Genomic DNA, 13,784 nt, shown 5'->3' with positions numbered 1-13,784 from the left:
AGTTAATATTTTTTTTAAATGTTTACATCTCTACTGCGATGCAGCTATAGTCTCTTATAAACAATAGAAATTAAATACATAGGATAATTTAAGGTATGTAGACACTATACAAGGCAAAGAAGTTTAAGAACTTACCTACTTAAATTCTATGATGAGTGTCTTGGCAAAGTCCAATTAATAATTTCAGACTTCTCTTTTGCAACAAAGTTTAACAGTCTAGTTTTCTACAGCTTTTTCTCACAAGTTGAAGAGAACCAGCACTTACAAATGTCAACTACAGGAGACTAAGATTCTTCTGTTATTGGGTTGGGGAACCACAGGCCCGGGGGCCAGATGCAGCCCGCCAGCTTGCCTGAATCTGGCCCCCGAGACTCAGCATTGGGGAGGCTGTGCTGGCGCTCCAGCTTCCCATCCACCCACCTGTAGGGCAGGAGCACACAAAATCTACTAGCCTGGGCCTCGATAGGCTCTAGTGTGCAAGGGAAACGTGGGAAGTGTCTTTCTCCTTCTCAGTCTGGAGCTTCTCACTTTGCTTCTCACCTGTGTGTAGCCTCTGACTGATTTTTCTGTGGGTCAGCAGCCCCTGACCCAAAAAAGGTTCCCCAGCCCTGTACTATTACTACAAAGTATTGCTGGATAGAACAAAAGAACGAAGCATTATTTTAAGTCGGTAAAACTGGTACAGGAGTCACATTTCATGTTAAAACGAAAGGAAAAACTATGTAGCGCTTTAAAGACTAACAAGATGGTTTAATAGGTGATAAGCTTTCGTGGGCCAGACCCACTTCTTCAGATCATATTCCAGAAGAGAATTGGCATGACTGCCAGTTCTCTTCCAGAATATGACCTGAGGAAGTGGGTCTGGCCCACAAAAGCTTATCACCTATTAAACCATCTTGTTAGTCTTTAAAGCGCTACATAGTTTTTCCTTTTGTTTTAGCAAGATCAGACTAACACGGCTACCTCTCTATTACTATTTCATGTTAAAGTTATAATTAACTATAAAATGGGTAATTAACTTTCTTTTAAAAGTTACAGAATAGAACCTCTCTTTTTTAACAGATTTCCATGTGAAGCTTTCAGCTTCCTCATTTGGGCAAAGTTATCAGAATTAATGTTTAAGATCAATTGAAATTTTTTAAAAATTCTTTCCATTGCACAATAAGCTGCTGAGATATTCTTCCTTTTACATTTGCTATTTTTATTTGATATTACAGATCAGAAACTGCCTGAGTTTGTAGAAAGCCAATAGTTATAAGGCATGAACTGCTCCATTAATTTAATTGGGGCCTAACTCAGATCTCAATGAACAAGGACTGAAACACAAAGATTCTTACTCAGCAGAGTGATTCAATTAACAAAAGCTGCAATTCCCCTTCCAATGTGCATTCATCAACCTGGACCTAAACTCTGAGACACGGGACCCTGGTTTCTGTGCTTTCCAAAGCAACAGACTAAAATTATGAAGTATCTGCAGAGAATTAAGAATTTTTTTGCTTTTTAATGAACATGAAGATAAAACAATTACAGCCTCTTCCTGACTTACGAACCAAGCAATTGGTTGTAACTCCGTTTGTTTGTAAGCTGGACCCCATAGAGTTACACGCAACCGCGCCGTTTGCAAGTGCGGACTGCGTTCGTAACTTGGGGTCCGCCATTTATAATAGCTTCGGTCGTAGCTGCGAACAGTCGAAAGTCGACCATTCGCAACTCAGGGACCAACTGTAGTCCACTATTCTCATATATATTGCTATTGAATTCAGTTTCATTCTTTCCCAAGATTTTTTATATTTAACACAACTGCACTGCAGAAGGTGTCATGGGAGGAGCATCAAATTAACCATAAAACTAAAAAGGCTATAGCCTTTAGCCAGTGTTTCTCTAAGCGGGCTATAAGCCCACTTTGAGAAAGCTGCTAACAAACCTCTTTGGTTTACATAAACAAAGATTCTCCAGCCACGGAGCCTCGTGGCTCCCAATGGCTGCAGTTTGCCATTTGTAGCCAAGAAGAGCCACAGGAAGCAGTGGCCCAAGCCATACCTTTACCCATTTGCTAGTACAGCCAATGATAGCCACGAGGCTTCATGGCTACAGAGTCTTTACATGAACAAACTGTAGTGATCCGTTAGCTTAGGCCTTCTTCCTTTTATTTAGGCCTTACTGAGCAAGCAGGGGGCGTGGTCAGGCCACGAGGAAGGGAAGGAAGCGAACTTGGTCATGTAGCCCTGATAGATGACTCCTGCCAACAAGAAAGGTAAAGCTGCTTCCTGTGCTTTGGAAGGAGCTCAGCTGGCAGCCAGCCAGCAGCCCATTGCTTCTATTCCCTCTGGCCAGCGTCTCCTTGCACTGGCAGGAATGCCAATAGGGTGTGGGAGAGAGAGGCGTCAAGGAGGGTAGCTACCACAGAATTTGGCAATTTAAAGGGGCCTCGCTGCTACTGCTACCTCAGTAAAGGCAGCATCTCGAGGCCTGGGCTCTTTAAATCACCACTGGAGCCCTAAGTGGCACAGTATGGGTATCACAGGAAGACTGGCTGAGGAAAACTAGACCCAGCCCTGCACTTTTGCTTGAGGCCCTGCCCCTTCTGAGGGCATGGAACCTGTGTGAGGTTTCACACCCTAGGTAGCACATTCCAACAGGTAGGAGATTTAGCACATTCCTATAAGGAGCAGTTATACCAGTAGCACTTACTGATATACACAATTGTAGGAGCACTTTTCATCCCTTTTTAACCTCCTATAAAAGGTAGTCAGCAGAAACTTATACCAAGTGAGGGCATGGCAAAGGGCAGTGGCTTCAGCAGAGTTACTGAACGTGCTCAATAAACCCTAAGTAGCACATTCCAAACAGAGGGACACACACACACACACACACACACACACACACACTAAAAATCTGGTTACTACAGTAACCTATGCCTGCCATGGATGTAGAATTAGCAGGCATTGTCCTCACATGCCCCCCACTCCACCCCACCCCTCTAGTTCACCTCACTCCTGATATAGCCAGACCTCTGCTTAGATGAGAAAGGAGAGAAAGAGGCTTCCATGAGGCTGGCATTCAGCTCCAGGATGCTGCTTCCGAGATCTTCATGCCTGTAGCTATCTTCTGTGTATGCTGGGTCATATTACTGGGCAACTGGTTGGTGCCTGTGGGGGCCAGATGTTCGAGGGAAAAGGCAAAACTAGAGTTGTAGGGTGGGAAGTTTGCACAGAACCTACAGAAGTATTGTCCCTCCCATGAAAGGAACAAATTTCCACACATTTGTAGGAAAAACAAAACAAAACATTACATTCTGGATACCAGTACTTTAACTTTTATAGTACCTTCATTGAAGGGCATCAGACTTATGATGCACTGTGTTCAATATCAAAGGAGTAGCCGTGTTAATGTGAATCTGCAAAAGCGACGAGGAGTCCTGTGGCACCTTATAGACTAACCGAAATGTTGGAGCATAAGCTTTGTGGGCAAAGACCCACTTCGTCAGATGCATGTAGTGGAAATTTCCAGAGGCAGGTATAAATATGCAGGCCAGAATAAGTCTAGAGATGACAAGATGGATCCAATCAGGGAGGATGATCTGGAGGTGTGAATACCAAGAGAGGAGAAGCTGCTTTTGTAGTTAACTAGCCATTCACAGTCTTTGTTTAATCCTGTGTTGATTATGTCAAACTTGAAGATGAACTGTAGCTCAGCAGTTTCTCTTTGAAGTCTGATCTTGAAGTTTTTTTGCTGCAGGATGGCTATCTTTAGATCTGCAATTGTGTGTCCGGGAGGACTGAAGTGTTCCCCTACAGGTTTTTGTATGTTGCCATTCCTAATATCAGATTTGTGTCCATTGATTCTTTTGCATAGGGACTGTCCAGTTTGGCCAATGTATATAGCAGAGGGGCATTGTTGGCACATGATGGCATATATTACATTAGTAGATGTGCGGGAGAATGACCCAGTGACAATATGGCTGATCTGGTTAGGTCCTGTGATGGTGTATATATGTGGGCAGAGTTGGCACCGAGGTTTGTTGCATGGATTGGTTCCTGAGGATATGTCTACACTACCCCGCTAGTTCGAACTAGCTGGGTAATGTAGGCATACCGCACTTGCAAATGAAGACCGGGATTTGAATTTCCTGGGCATCATTTGCATAAGCAGGGCTCTGCCATTTTTAAATCCCTGCTGGTTTGAACCCTGTGCCGCGTGGCTACACGCGGCATGAACTAGGTAGTTCGAACTAGGCTTCCTAGTTCGAACTACCGTTACTCCTCATTCCACATACCCTGACATACCCTGAGTTAGAGTTATTATGGTGCCGTGTATAGTTGCTGTGTTCAATACTATATTGAACTGTACTAAAAATAAAAATCCAATTTTTTTATTTGATGCATATTCTTCTACTGGGATGCACAAGCAACCAAGATCTTTCCTTATTCTCAAACTAGTTCAACAGGTTAATGCATCTTTGTACTTTAAAGAAGCTACAAAGCACTAGAGGAAGCTCCACACACACTGTTATAGGTTTTCCCCTCTCCTCTCTCTCAAAGATTTTAAATCCACCTCTTAGCAGGCTATGGTAGAAAGATTGGCTGAATCGGCTCAGACAGGGTTCTGTGCATGTGTATGTCTCTAGAAGTTTATTCCATCATAAAAAAACCTCACCTTTGCTTAGAGTTTCATTCCAAAAACTTAAAGCTAAATAAGCTAGAAGTTCATCCTCATTTTTCTGCATCAACTCTAACTTCTTTCCCATACGGAAATGTTGAGTAAGCATGCAATGAGTTTGATTGAAAAAGGGAATGTGAACACAAATGTTAATTCCAGTTGGCACCTTCATGGCTTTACTGACTTAGAAGAACAGATTTTGCATACGAATAGATTTTGGTCCCTTCTGCTATTTCACACCTGGATAAGGAGAATCTTATTCACTTTCTTCCCCTAATCTCTGTACACTTTAGGGGAAAAAACAAGTAATGTCTGCTTGATCCTTCATTCTATACCAGCCTTTCTTAAACATCAGACCTGAGGGGTGTCACTACAGCAGCCTTGGTTGGACTGTTCTTCTGAAAGATCCCTTAATGGTTCCGATTTTCAATGAAGTCTTTTTGTTCAAGACTTTGTTCTTTTTGTTTGGTTAATGTTTGTACGCTAATTTTAAAGAGCTGCTAACTTTTTCTTACAGAAAGCTTAAAATAAATGCCTCCCAGACTGCAATAAGAGTTGAGATAGGATCCCCACCCCTGATGTCCGGAGAGCTCGCCTTGATCCTGCCCGCAGGCCCTGGCTCTCCACTACAAGGGCCCAAGACTCACAGGACCAATCCAGGCAAGCCAGGGCTTGATCCAGCCTGCAGGCTCTGCCTAGCAGGGAGGAGGAAGACTACCCCTTGCTGGCATCACCCTGTAGCTGCCATTGGGTGAATCATGAGAAATAAGAGCAATGGGGGGGGCAATGCCAGCTGCAGTGCACAGAACTCCAGACCCCACATCCCCATCCTACTCCTGCACTCTCCTTCCCATCCAGACCCCTCACCCCAGTGGGTTGCCAGGTGTCTGGTCTTCTACCGGACAGTCCGGTATTTGCACTGTCCAGTAGAAAAATTCAGAAAATATCGGACATGTGCAATGTCCGGTATTTTGTGAATTTCCAGCAAGGCGCCGGAGGGAAGCCTGGCGGGGGCGGGGGAGAAACTGGGAGGCGGAGCGCAATTGGCTTTGGGAGTCCTGTGGTTGTGCGCAAAAGCCGGGTGGGGTAGGGGCGGAGGCGGGGGCCGGGACTCCCAGACACCCCCTCCCGCCCGGCTTTTGAACGGCACCAGAGGCTCCCAGGGCCAATCGCGGCCCGCCTCCCAGCTGGGAGCCTCTGTTTGCGAGCAGAAGCTGGGAGGGGAAAGTGGCTCCCAGCCCTGCCCCCGCCCAGCTTCTGCTGGCAAGTAAAGGAAGCACCTGCTGGGGGCACGGCCGGAAGGACTCCAGCTGCGGCCAGTGGCTGCACTCCCTCCCCTCGCCAGATCTGATTTTTCTGTGGGCCAGTGTCCCCCAACCAGAAAAAGGTTCCCCAGCCTTTGGGTACATGGTGTACAGGCCATAAGTCCATGGTTTTGGAGAAATACCTATAGCAGGTAGGGCCATACCTACTATATGCCAAACAAACACACAGCTGCATGGGGCATCATGAAATGTGGGGTACCAAATTGCTCCAAATGTCATGGTGCCCATGCAGCTGGGTGCAGTATATTGGGCTCTGGCCCCTTGTTGTGCACAGGGGCACACAGACACCCCCTCCCCCAAGCTAAGCCCAGCTCCCTCTCACAAAGAATCAGCGATCGGTGCAATCATGACTCAGAGATCTCAAGAGGAGAAGGGGGCAGCTACGCAGCCAGAGAGAAGCAGTGGTTTCCCCTTCAAAGCATCACTTCTCTCCGGCCGACTACATGGCTGCCCTCTGTTCCTCCTGAGTCCTTCCGCCCACGCTAGTACTGCTTGCCGTCACCCGCACCTCCTAACTGTTCCCCTTAGCTTAGGCTGTAGGTGAGCTTCCCTCCCTTGCTTCTACCTAGGGTTGCCAACAGTGTTCCCCCTAATTTATGTCCATATGCAGAATAAATTTTGTTATGTGCACCAATATGAAGATGGTGTGCAACATCATCTCCATGTTGTTGCACATAACAGATATTAATAGCAGACAAATGGAGGCAGTTCATGTTTCAGAGTTGATTAAGGATGCCCACAGACTCACACAAACCTGTTTATACTCTAGTTTGTATTTGAAAGAATTTTCATAAGAACATAAGCTTAGATCCTGCTGCACAATTTTACAACAAGGGGTGCATTTTGCAGCAATAAAATCCTATTTTTTATTATTCAAAGAAACTGGTACTATATGTTTAGCTCTTTAAAAACAATCAATATTTTATTTTCAAATAAGAGATTATCTAGAATTTCTCAATTCTAGGCGTATCTTATCAGTCATTGACACTGCTGTTAAATATTAGCATTTTGTGTTAGCTTTTCAAAACACACATCATATAAAGATATTTACAAATAGAACAGGCAAAGAGATGACCGAAATGCAACTTAATTGCATCAGTCAAAATTATATCTGCTTTAACTACTCAAATGTGACTGGTCCGTGACTGCCAAGCCCCTCAACACACCTCCCTAGTAGTGTAGCCAGTATTACTGAGGGCATGGCTACATTTGGAAAATTTTCAGGATGGCTATTTCAAAAAGTTTCCAAGAATGGACAAGCCCTAAGTAAAGAGGAGTAGTGAATTTTAGCTGTACATCTTATCTATTAAAAGACTACCTTTTGGCCAGTATGGGTTTCCTCTTTTACTTTTCTTTAAAGAAGGAAAATGTAATCAGAAACACTAAAACTGATTTGAAAGTTGTAGGTTTTTTTAAAAAGTCCTCCTTAGAAACCCAGAAAATGGAGTGGCAACAACCATTTGTGCCCTGCCCTGCACGAGTATAATAATGGAGTGATGCCAGCTCTGCCACATAACGTGATAAGTAATGGCAAGGACTTTTCAAGAAAACCTGTTCTTTTTAGCTAAGATGAAGGGCTGCACATGGGAAAGACATTGAAATCTCTGTATGCACTCAAGATTAAGAGAGAAAGAAAAAGCTATTGCAGTTATGAGGGGAGAGGACAAATATGCTGGAAATTACTCCGAAAAGAGAAAAATCAAAAGAAAACAAGAACTTGGCACGAGCTCTAGGAGGGAGAAAAACTGAGTTATGCTAAGGACACATTAAACATAATTATTGGGCAAATGCACTTGAAGAGAACAGAGAGCAGTCATGGATGAAGACAGAAGAAAGACTGCAGAAAACATTTAAAGAACTTCACCCAAGTTACAAAGAATGCTCATGAAGGAGCATTGCTGGAGTCCTCACATACGAATTCAACTATTGTTCAAAGGCCCATATTAAAGCACCAAAAAAAATCCCAAGTTGTAGGTCTATTTCTTTACATGAGAGTTAATATAAATGCAAAGAAATCAGTGAAAATTTTTCGGTTCTATAAAAGACTCAGACTATACAAATCAAAGTGATGGGTTACAAGGCACAAGCTTTCAGGAGGAACAGCTACAGATGCTTATGTATTATTTAAATCTCTCCCCAAAAAAGACATTTACTTAACAAAAAATTACATCATCCCTGAATCAGGCTCAGGAACATACCATAATCAAAGTGACCCAATAAGTCTTTGTGAGAGCAAACATCCCAATAGTCTCTTCTCTGCCAAGAGTTATCAAAGACAAGCTAAAACTAGGACACTGAAAATGTAAACAGCAGGGGAGGTTAATGCTACACAGTCAAGGATTGGTTATAGTGTCTCTCTAAATGACATTTGGGTTCTCGCCTTCATTCAATTTCTATTAGGCCAGAATGTCAAACACATGGCCCAACTAATGTATTTATGTAATCCACTGAACAGATTCAGAGTATGTAGAATTTATGCTTTGATTTTGCAAGGAAATCAAGTTTTCAGCCTTCATTTTTAAAAAGAAAATCTTCCAAATGTAAGTGATGCCCTGCCTAGTTTATAGACAGCTTCAGACAATGACTCAGAACAGTGGAATTTCCCTCCCCTGATTAATCTCACTGGGACATTAATGTTAAAATTTAGGGGTGACATTTCAATGTCATGAAATGTCAATATTACCTACTGAACGGCTGACCATTTTAGCTATCAGACTTGGGAAGAGCCCGAGCATGAAGCTCACGGAATAAGGTGAGCTAGGACTTGCTGTTGGGAACATGCAGAGGAAGAACTAACTGAGACAGCAAAACAGGGAAGCAAGAAACAGAGGAGGAGGGAAGGAAAAAAAAGAAAGGAAAAAAGAAAGGCAGAAGGGCCCCGGCAGTAAAGGTTTCAGAGCACCCAAGTGAGAGAGGAGCCTGCATCCACCTGGCTGTCAGGGAGACCCGCTCCGAGTCGCGCCTGGACTCGGGTGCTTGGAGGTTTTACCCTGGCCGGGAGGAGAAGGGGGCGATTCCTGGGAAGAGGGGACCAGCCCTGCAGAGGCGACCACAGCAGCACAAACAGCCGCGCTCCTCAGCCAAGCCGAGACTGGCCCTTGCGCATCCTCATGGGACGCGCCCAGCCCCGCGGAGCCGGATGTGCGTGCAGGAGGCGGCGCAGCCCGGGCCCGGCACTGCCACGCGAGCGCGGCGGGGGCTGCTGTCAGGCCACGACTGCCACCGAATCCCCGTGGGCTCCGGGTTCGGCCCCCGGCCAGGCTGCGGCGTGGCCTCCCGCGGGCTGGGACACGTCGGCGCGCCGGGCACTGCCGGCCGGTGCCCCCAGCCCCGCACTCACCCCGCTGCCTGCGCGATGCTGCGTCTTCGCACGGAGCCCAGAAGAAAGAGGCGGAGGCTTCGCACACGGCAACTGTCACAACTCTAGCCCCCAGCACGTCACACCGCCGGTAGGGGCACGCGCCGCCAGCGACACGCCCATTGGCTACCTCGGCCACGCGTCGCCAATCCCTGCCCGACCCAACCGCCCTCCCGCACAGGCTCGCTCCCGATTGGCTACCGGCTTTGGGCTCCTGTGGGTTCTGCCCATTTCCCCGTCTGCTGCTGCTCCTCTCACCTTGTAAGTGCTCTGCCGAGCTCGCTGCTCCCTCCCTTTGCCCGGGACTCACCTTTCCCCAGCGCCCCTCCCTCCCAGTCCCAGTCCCAGATTCACTCCACTTCTCCCTAGGCCTTAATTCTGCCCCCTCCCTCTCCCGTGCCCGCTTTTCTTCCTGGGCCTTACTACCCCCCCCCCCAGCTTCCTCTTTCCTGCCTCAGTTCCCTTCCCAGCGCCCCGTTTTCTTCACCGCCCCTCACCACCAATCCCTCTTTCCCAGACCCGCCACCCTACGCAACCTCTCTGTCCTTACATCAGTCTTACACGGTGCTGCTTGGCCCCGAACTGGCACACACAGGCTGCTTTGGCGAGTGTGTCTCTTCAACTCAACTGCAGGATGGGCAGCACGTGGTGAGAGAGATTATCAGTGATCCACCCCATGGGATCGGAGACTCGAGAGACTGCACTCCAGATTATTTTCAAATTACTATTTATACATGGCCATCATTCGGCACATAAAAAAATACTATGCCAGCTCCAAGGCTTTTGCAATCTACTTTTAGATGTGATGCAGCTCAGCTCAGTTATCCACTCCTTTCAAATGCATGATTATTTTTTCCATATTATACGCTCTTTAGTCAGTAGACATGAGTGAGAGTTCGTTAATTAGGCCTTGTGTATGGATATTTGGAGTTTTGTGCGCTTGAGGGAATTTTTAGAGTATTTATAGACCCTTTTACATGCGGTTTAAGTGTTTATGTGAATGATTCAGGCAGCTTCAGATAGAAACCGGATCTGGAAAGTTTTGTTCTCAAAGACAAAATCTTGAGAATGTTATGAAAAACTGAAAAAGGCCTATTGGAATGGAAGACAAACACCTACACACTTCAGCTATACTGAACTTATGCTGCTGCTCTCTGTGATTTTTGTCATATTCTACATACTTAGACATCTTCTACACATTTTGCTACTAGTCAGTGTTCATTATTTTACTCAAAACAGAAGTTAGACTTATAGGAAGGTGTCATAATCAGGAGTGCTGACCAGCACCTGGTGGCTAAGGGTTAACTCAGGTGCCTAGCAAGGTGTCAGGTGGTCAGCCAATAACAATGCAGGTATGACTTGCAAACTGGAAAAGAGGAGTTTTTTTCTCTCTTTTTTGTTTGAGATGCAGAGCAGTTTCTCCCAGTTATTGAGGGATATGGGAGATGCTTCTCTCTCCAAGAACAGACTTCTTAAAATGTGTAAGTAGGGAAAACTTTAGCTAGTCTGTCAGGATTTATTGTTTCCCTTGTTTGGGGGTTTGGAAATAATGTCTGAGTTGGCTAAGTGGGTTTTTTTTCTCTTTTGTAACTAAGCCTTTAGCCCAGCGACTTTCCCTGAGTATATCAATGGTGGCTCTTTTCATCTAGTCAATTTACTATGCTTGCAACTGTAGTTTTGTTTTGATAATAAAAGTTTGTTTATTTTTTCTAATTAACCATTATTGGTTGATTGTTGTGACCTTAGTTACAAGGGCAGAGTCCATTGTTATCTGTGGATTCCTCCTGGTTTTCCCAATTTCAAGTAAAACGGAGGTTGGGGCAGAGGGAGAATTTTACCTTAGGGATCTCTTCCTTGATTTTCTTGCAATTACTTCGGTGGTGGCAGCGGTCCCCCAAAATCTGGATATTAGGATTTTGTGGGGGGAAATGTTTGTACCAGTGCCTATAGAGGCAAGGTTTTGGAGTGCTCTTGCGGGTCCCCAACTTCTGCATTCTTGTGCCAGAGTGGGGAACAGCCTGGACAGAAGGTAACTACCAGGATTACTCTTCTTTCCATTTTTTTTCAAGAAGAGTACATTTGCTTTTCCTTAATCTTTTGCTAATTTTTACCTGTGGTTTTTCAAAAAATATTTCAGTGGTTCAGTACGTTTGCTATTGAATTCCCTTTCTAACGTGAATTGTGGTATATTTACATGTAGAGTATATTGACTGTAAGCCTTCTTCCACACTGACTGAGTGGTAGATTATTCTCTCTATTATGGAATTAGGCCAGCAGAAGACATTCTTGGAAGATGCTTCCTTTGTGAGGTCAGGTGAGGAGAGGCTGAGCCACAGATAGCCCTGAGCACTCCCCATACTATTGCCACTACCCGTGGATGTGAAAGAGACTTTGTTTTCTAGGTCATGGTGAGATGCCACCTCTAAGACCTTGTCCACTAGCAGGAAGGATTGTCAGAAAGAGGAACCAAAATGAAGATTGTGAGGCTCTATATGCCCCACTCTCAGTGCAGTCTTCAGCATAGAGGAAGGAGGGAGAGGGGAAGAAAATACCTCTGAACTCTGACTATTCTTTTCTGTTGTAATTGTATCCAGAGACTATGGACAACCAAGTGTAAGAAAAGTCCTCCTGCTATTATAACTTATGTCTGCAGCTAGGGAGAAACCTGTATACTCTCAGAACATGGAGAGATGCCAACTGGTGAAAGTCAATTTTGCTATTGTACTCCAATAATCCAGTGCCAACCATAGCTGAGCCAGAACAATTGGGACCTTAATGAAGAAAAATATTTTACTGTTTTAATAGAAGCATCTCCACTGGTCAAGATTCTTTTTTTCAGATAATGAAAATAAATAATGTGCTGCCGAAATGTAATTGGAGGCCCACCAAAATGTCATCTGACTTTATCACCTCTTTGGCAAGAAATGGTGTCAGTAGAGAAATGGATTCTCTTTGGTTTTTGAGGATGTCACACCATCTCCTCTACCAAAGAGGAAGATATGTAGGGGAGATATGTGGCTTCCTATGGCAGGTGTTAAAGAGTAAAAAAAGGGAGCTGTGTACCGTTACTCCCAGTACTGGCTTTTATATCTCCCAAACTGCCAAGTCCCAAAAGTGAGTCAAAATCCAACATGAATGACACCAGTGTATTCAGGCAGGAAGCTGTGAAAGTCACTCTTTTGGTGTAAATAACACTATAAGTACAGGCTCATGGTTTTTATTTCTGGTGTACATTTTCAGCAGATAAATATGGAAAATAGGTAACTTTGGGACTAAAATTAGTGATATCTTCATAATGAGGGATAGTTAAGAGGTATTCTTCCTTAGCAAGCTCTCGTCTTGGGCTAAGGAGGAAGGCACTGATAGGGAGGAAGATATAATAGCCACTGGCCTTCAATGACCTTGTGCTTCACTGTGTTAAATTTCATCCATAGACAGCATTTTATAACCAGAAAAATCTTGAAATTCATTGTAGAATTGTGAGGTAAACTTGATAAATGTGCTAATCTTATTCTGAACAGAAAGACTGGGGAAACTGCTGAGAGTAATTACTTTTATCTTCTCATTATCAGAAAAACAAAGTCTAAACAGTGATCTTTTATTGGGGCCTCTTGTTTTTGCCCATAAACTGTCCTTGACAGGTCTGTTGATGTTGGAGAGCAGTACATTTTTCCCTAGAGAAAAAAAGATATACAGAGTTGGCAGTACAGTGAATTTGCATATCTTCCACAACAGAATTCTGCATTTGAAAACATTTCTGAATGTTGTCATAGCCTCTTACTACATTGTTCAAACTTGGCTGTCAGAGAGCACAGGACCATACCCTCAGAGAAACACTTTTCAGTGTACAGTCAGCATTCTGCGGAATGAGCGAGAATATACCACAGGAGACATTATTCTTAATAAATATACATATTTTGAGTTCAGTTCTCCTAATATTTCTTTGCTTTATGTCCTAATGCTGCAAAATGGAGAATGCCCTTGTCTGCCATGGAAATAAATGGGAATTAAGGGCTTTTAGTGCTTCAAGATTAGGCCTTTAGTTGTACATAGTTCATAAGCACATCAGCTGACAAGCACATAAGCAGAAATACTGTGCTAAGTAAAATTCCTACCACAATTCTTGAAGCAGTTATGTTTCAGGGGGCAATGAAAATAGTTTCTTTCTAGTTTAATCTATGTTCCTAGGTAATTCACTTAAAAAAATAAAGTGACCTGAAAAACAAGGAATGACACATGTACCCTCGTCAATTGTTTACATTTAACAGTTCAAATTCAGCCTCTCAAATTCAGCCTGATATAAGCTTGCACCAGATCTTGCAATCCTTGCACAAGTAAACTCCCAATGAGATCAGTACCTGCAAAATTGGAACTGATGTTTAGACCTTTGGCATTTTATTGCCTCATTAGATATGTTATCTTATCAGCTTATTAGAGTCACA

General features: G+C 44.2%; 1 protein-coding gene and 1 long non-coding RNA gene across 2 annotated transcripts in view; one reads left to right on the top strand and one right to left on the bottom strand.

The window, feature by feature from the left end:
• OAT (ornithine aminotransferase) overlaps nt 1-9,464 on the bottom strand; it is a 35,099-nt gene extending 25,635 nt beyond the window's left edge. The window contains exon 1 of the mRNA XM_075935304.1: nt 9,325-9,464. The gene's annotated coding sequence lies outside the window, so the exon portion shown is untranslated. The remainder of the gene's footprint in view (nt 1-9,324) is intronic.
• On the top strand, nt 9,391-13,263 carry LOC142830437 (uncharacterized). The gene is made up of 3 exons (XR_012905672.1): nt 9,391-9,603; nt 9,860-10,823; nt 11,745-13,263. It is a non-coding gene; the product is annotated as an uncharacterized LOC142830437 (long non-coding RNA).
• Nucleotides 13,264-13,784: the final 521 nt, after the last annotated feature.

This window comes from Pelodiscus sinensis, chromosome 8 (assembly GCF_049634645.1).
Source record: "Pelodiscus sinensis isolate JC-2024 chromosome 8, ASM4963464v1, whole genome shotgun sequence".
NCBI classification, from domain to species: domain Eukaryota; kingdom Metazoa; phylum Chordata; order Testudines; family Trionychidae; genus Pelodiscus; species Pelodiscus sinensis.
This window is presented reverse-complemented; position numbering and strand designations above follow the sequence as displayed.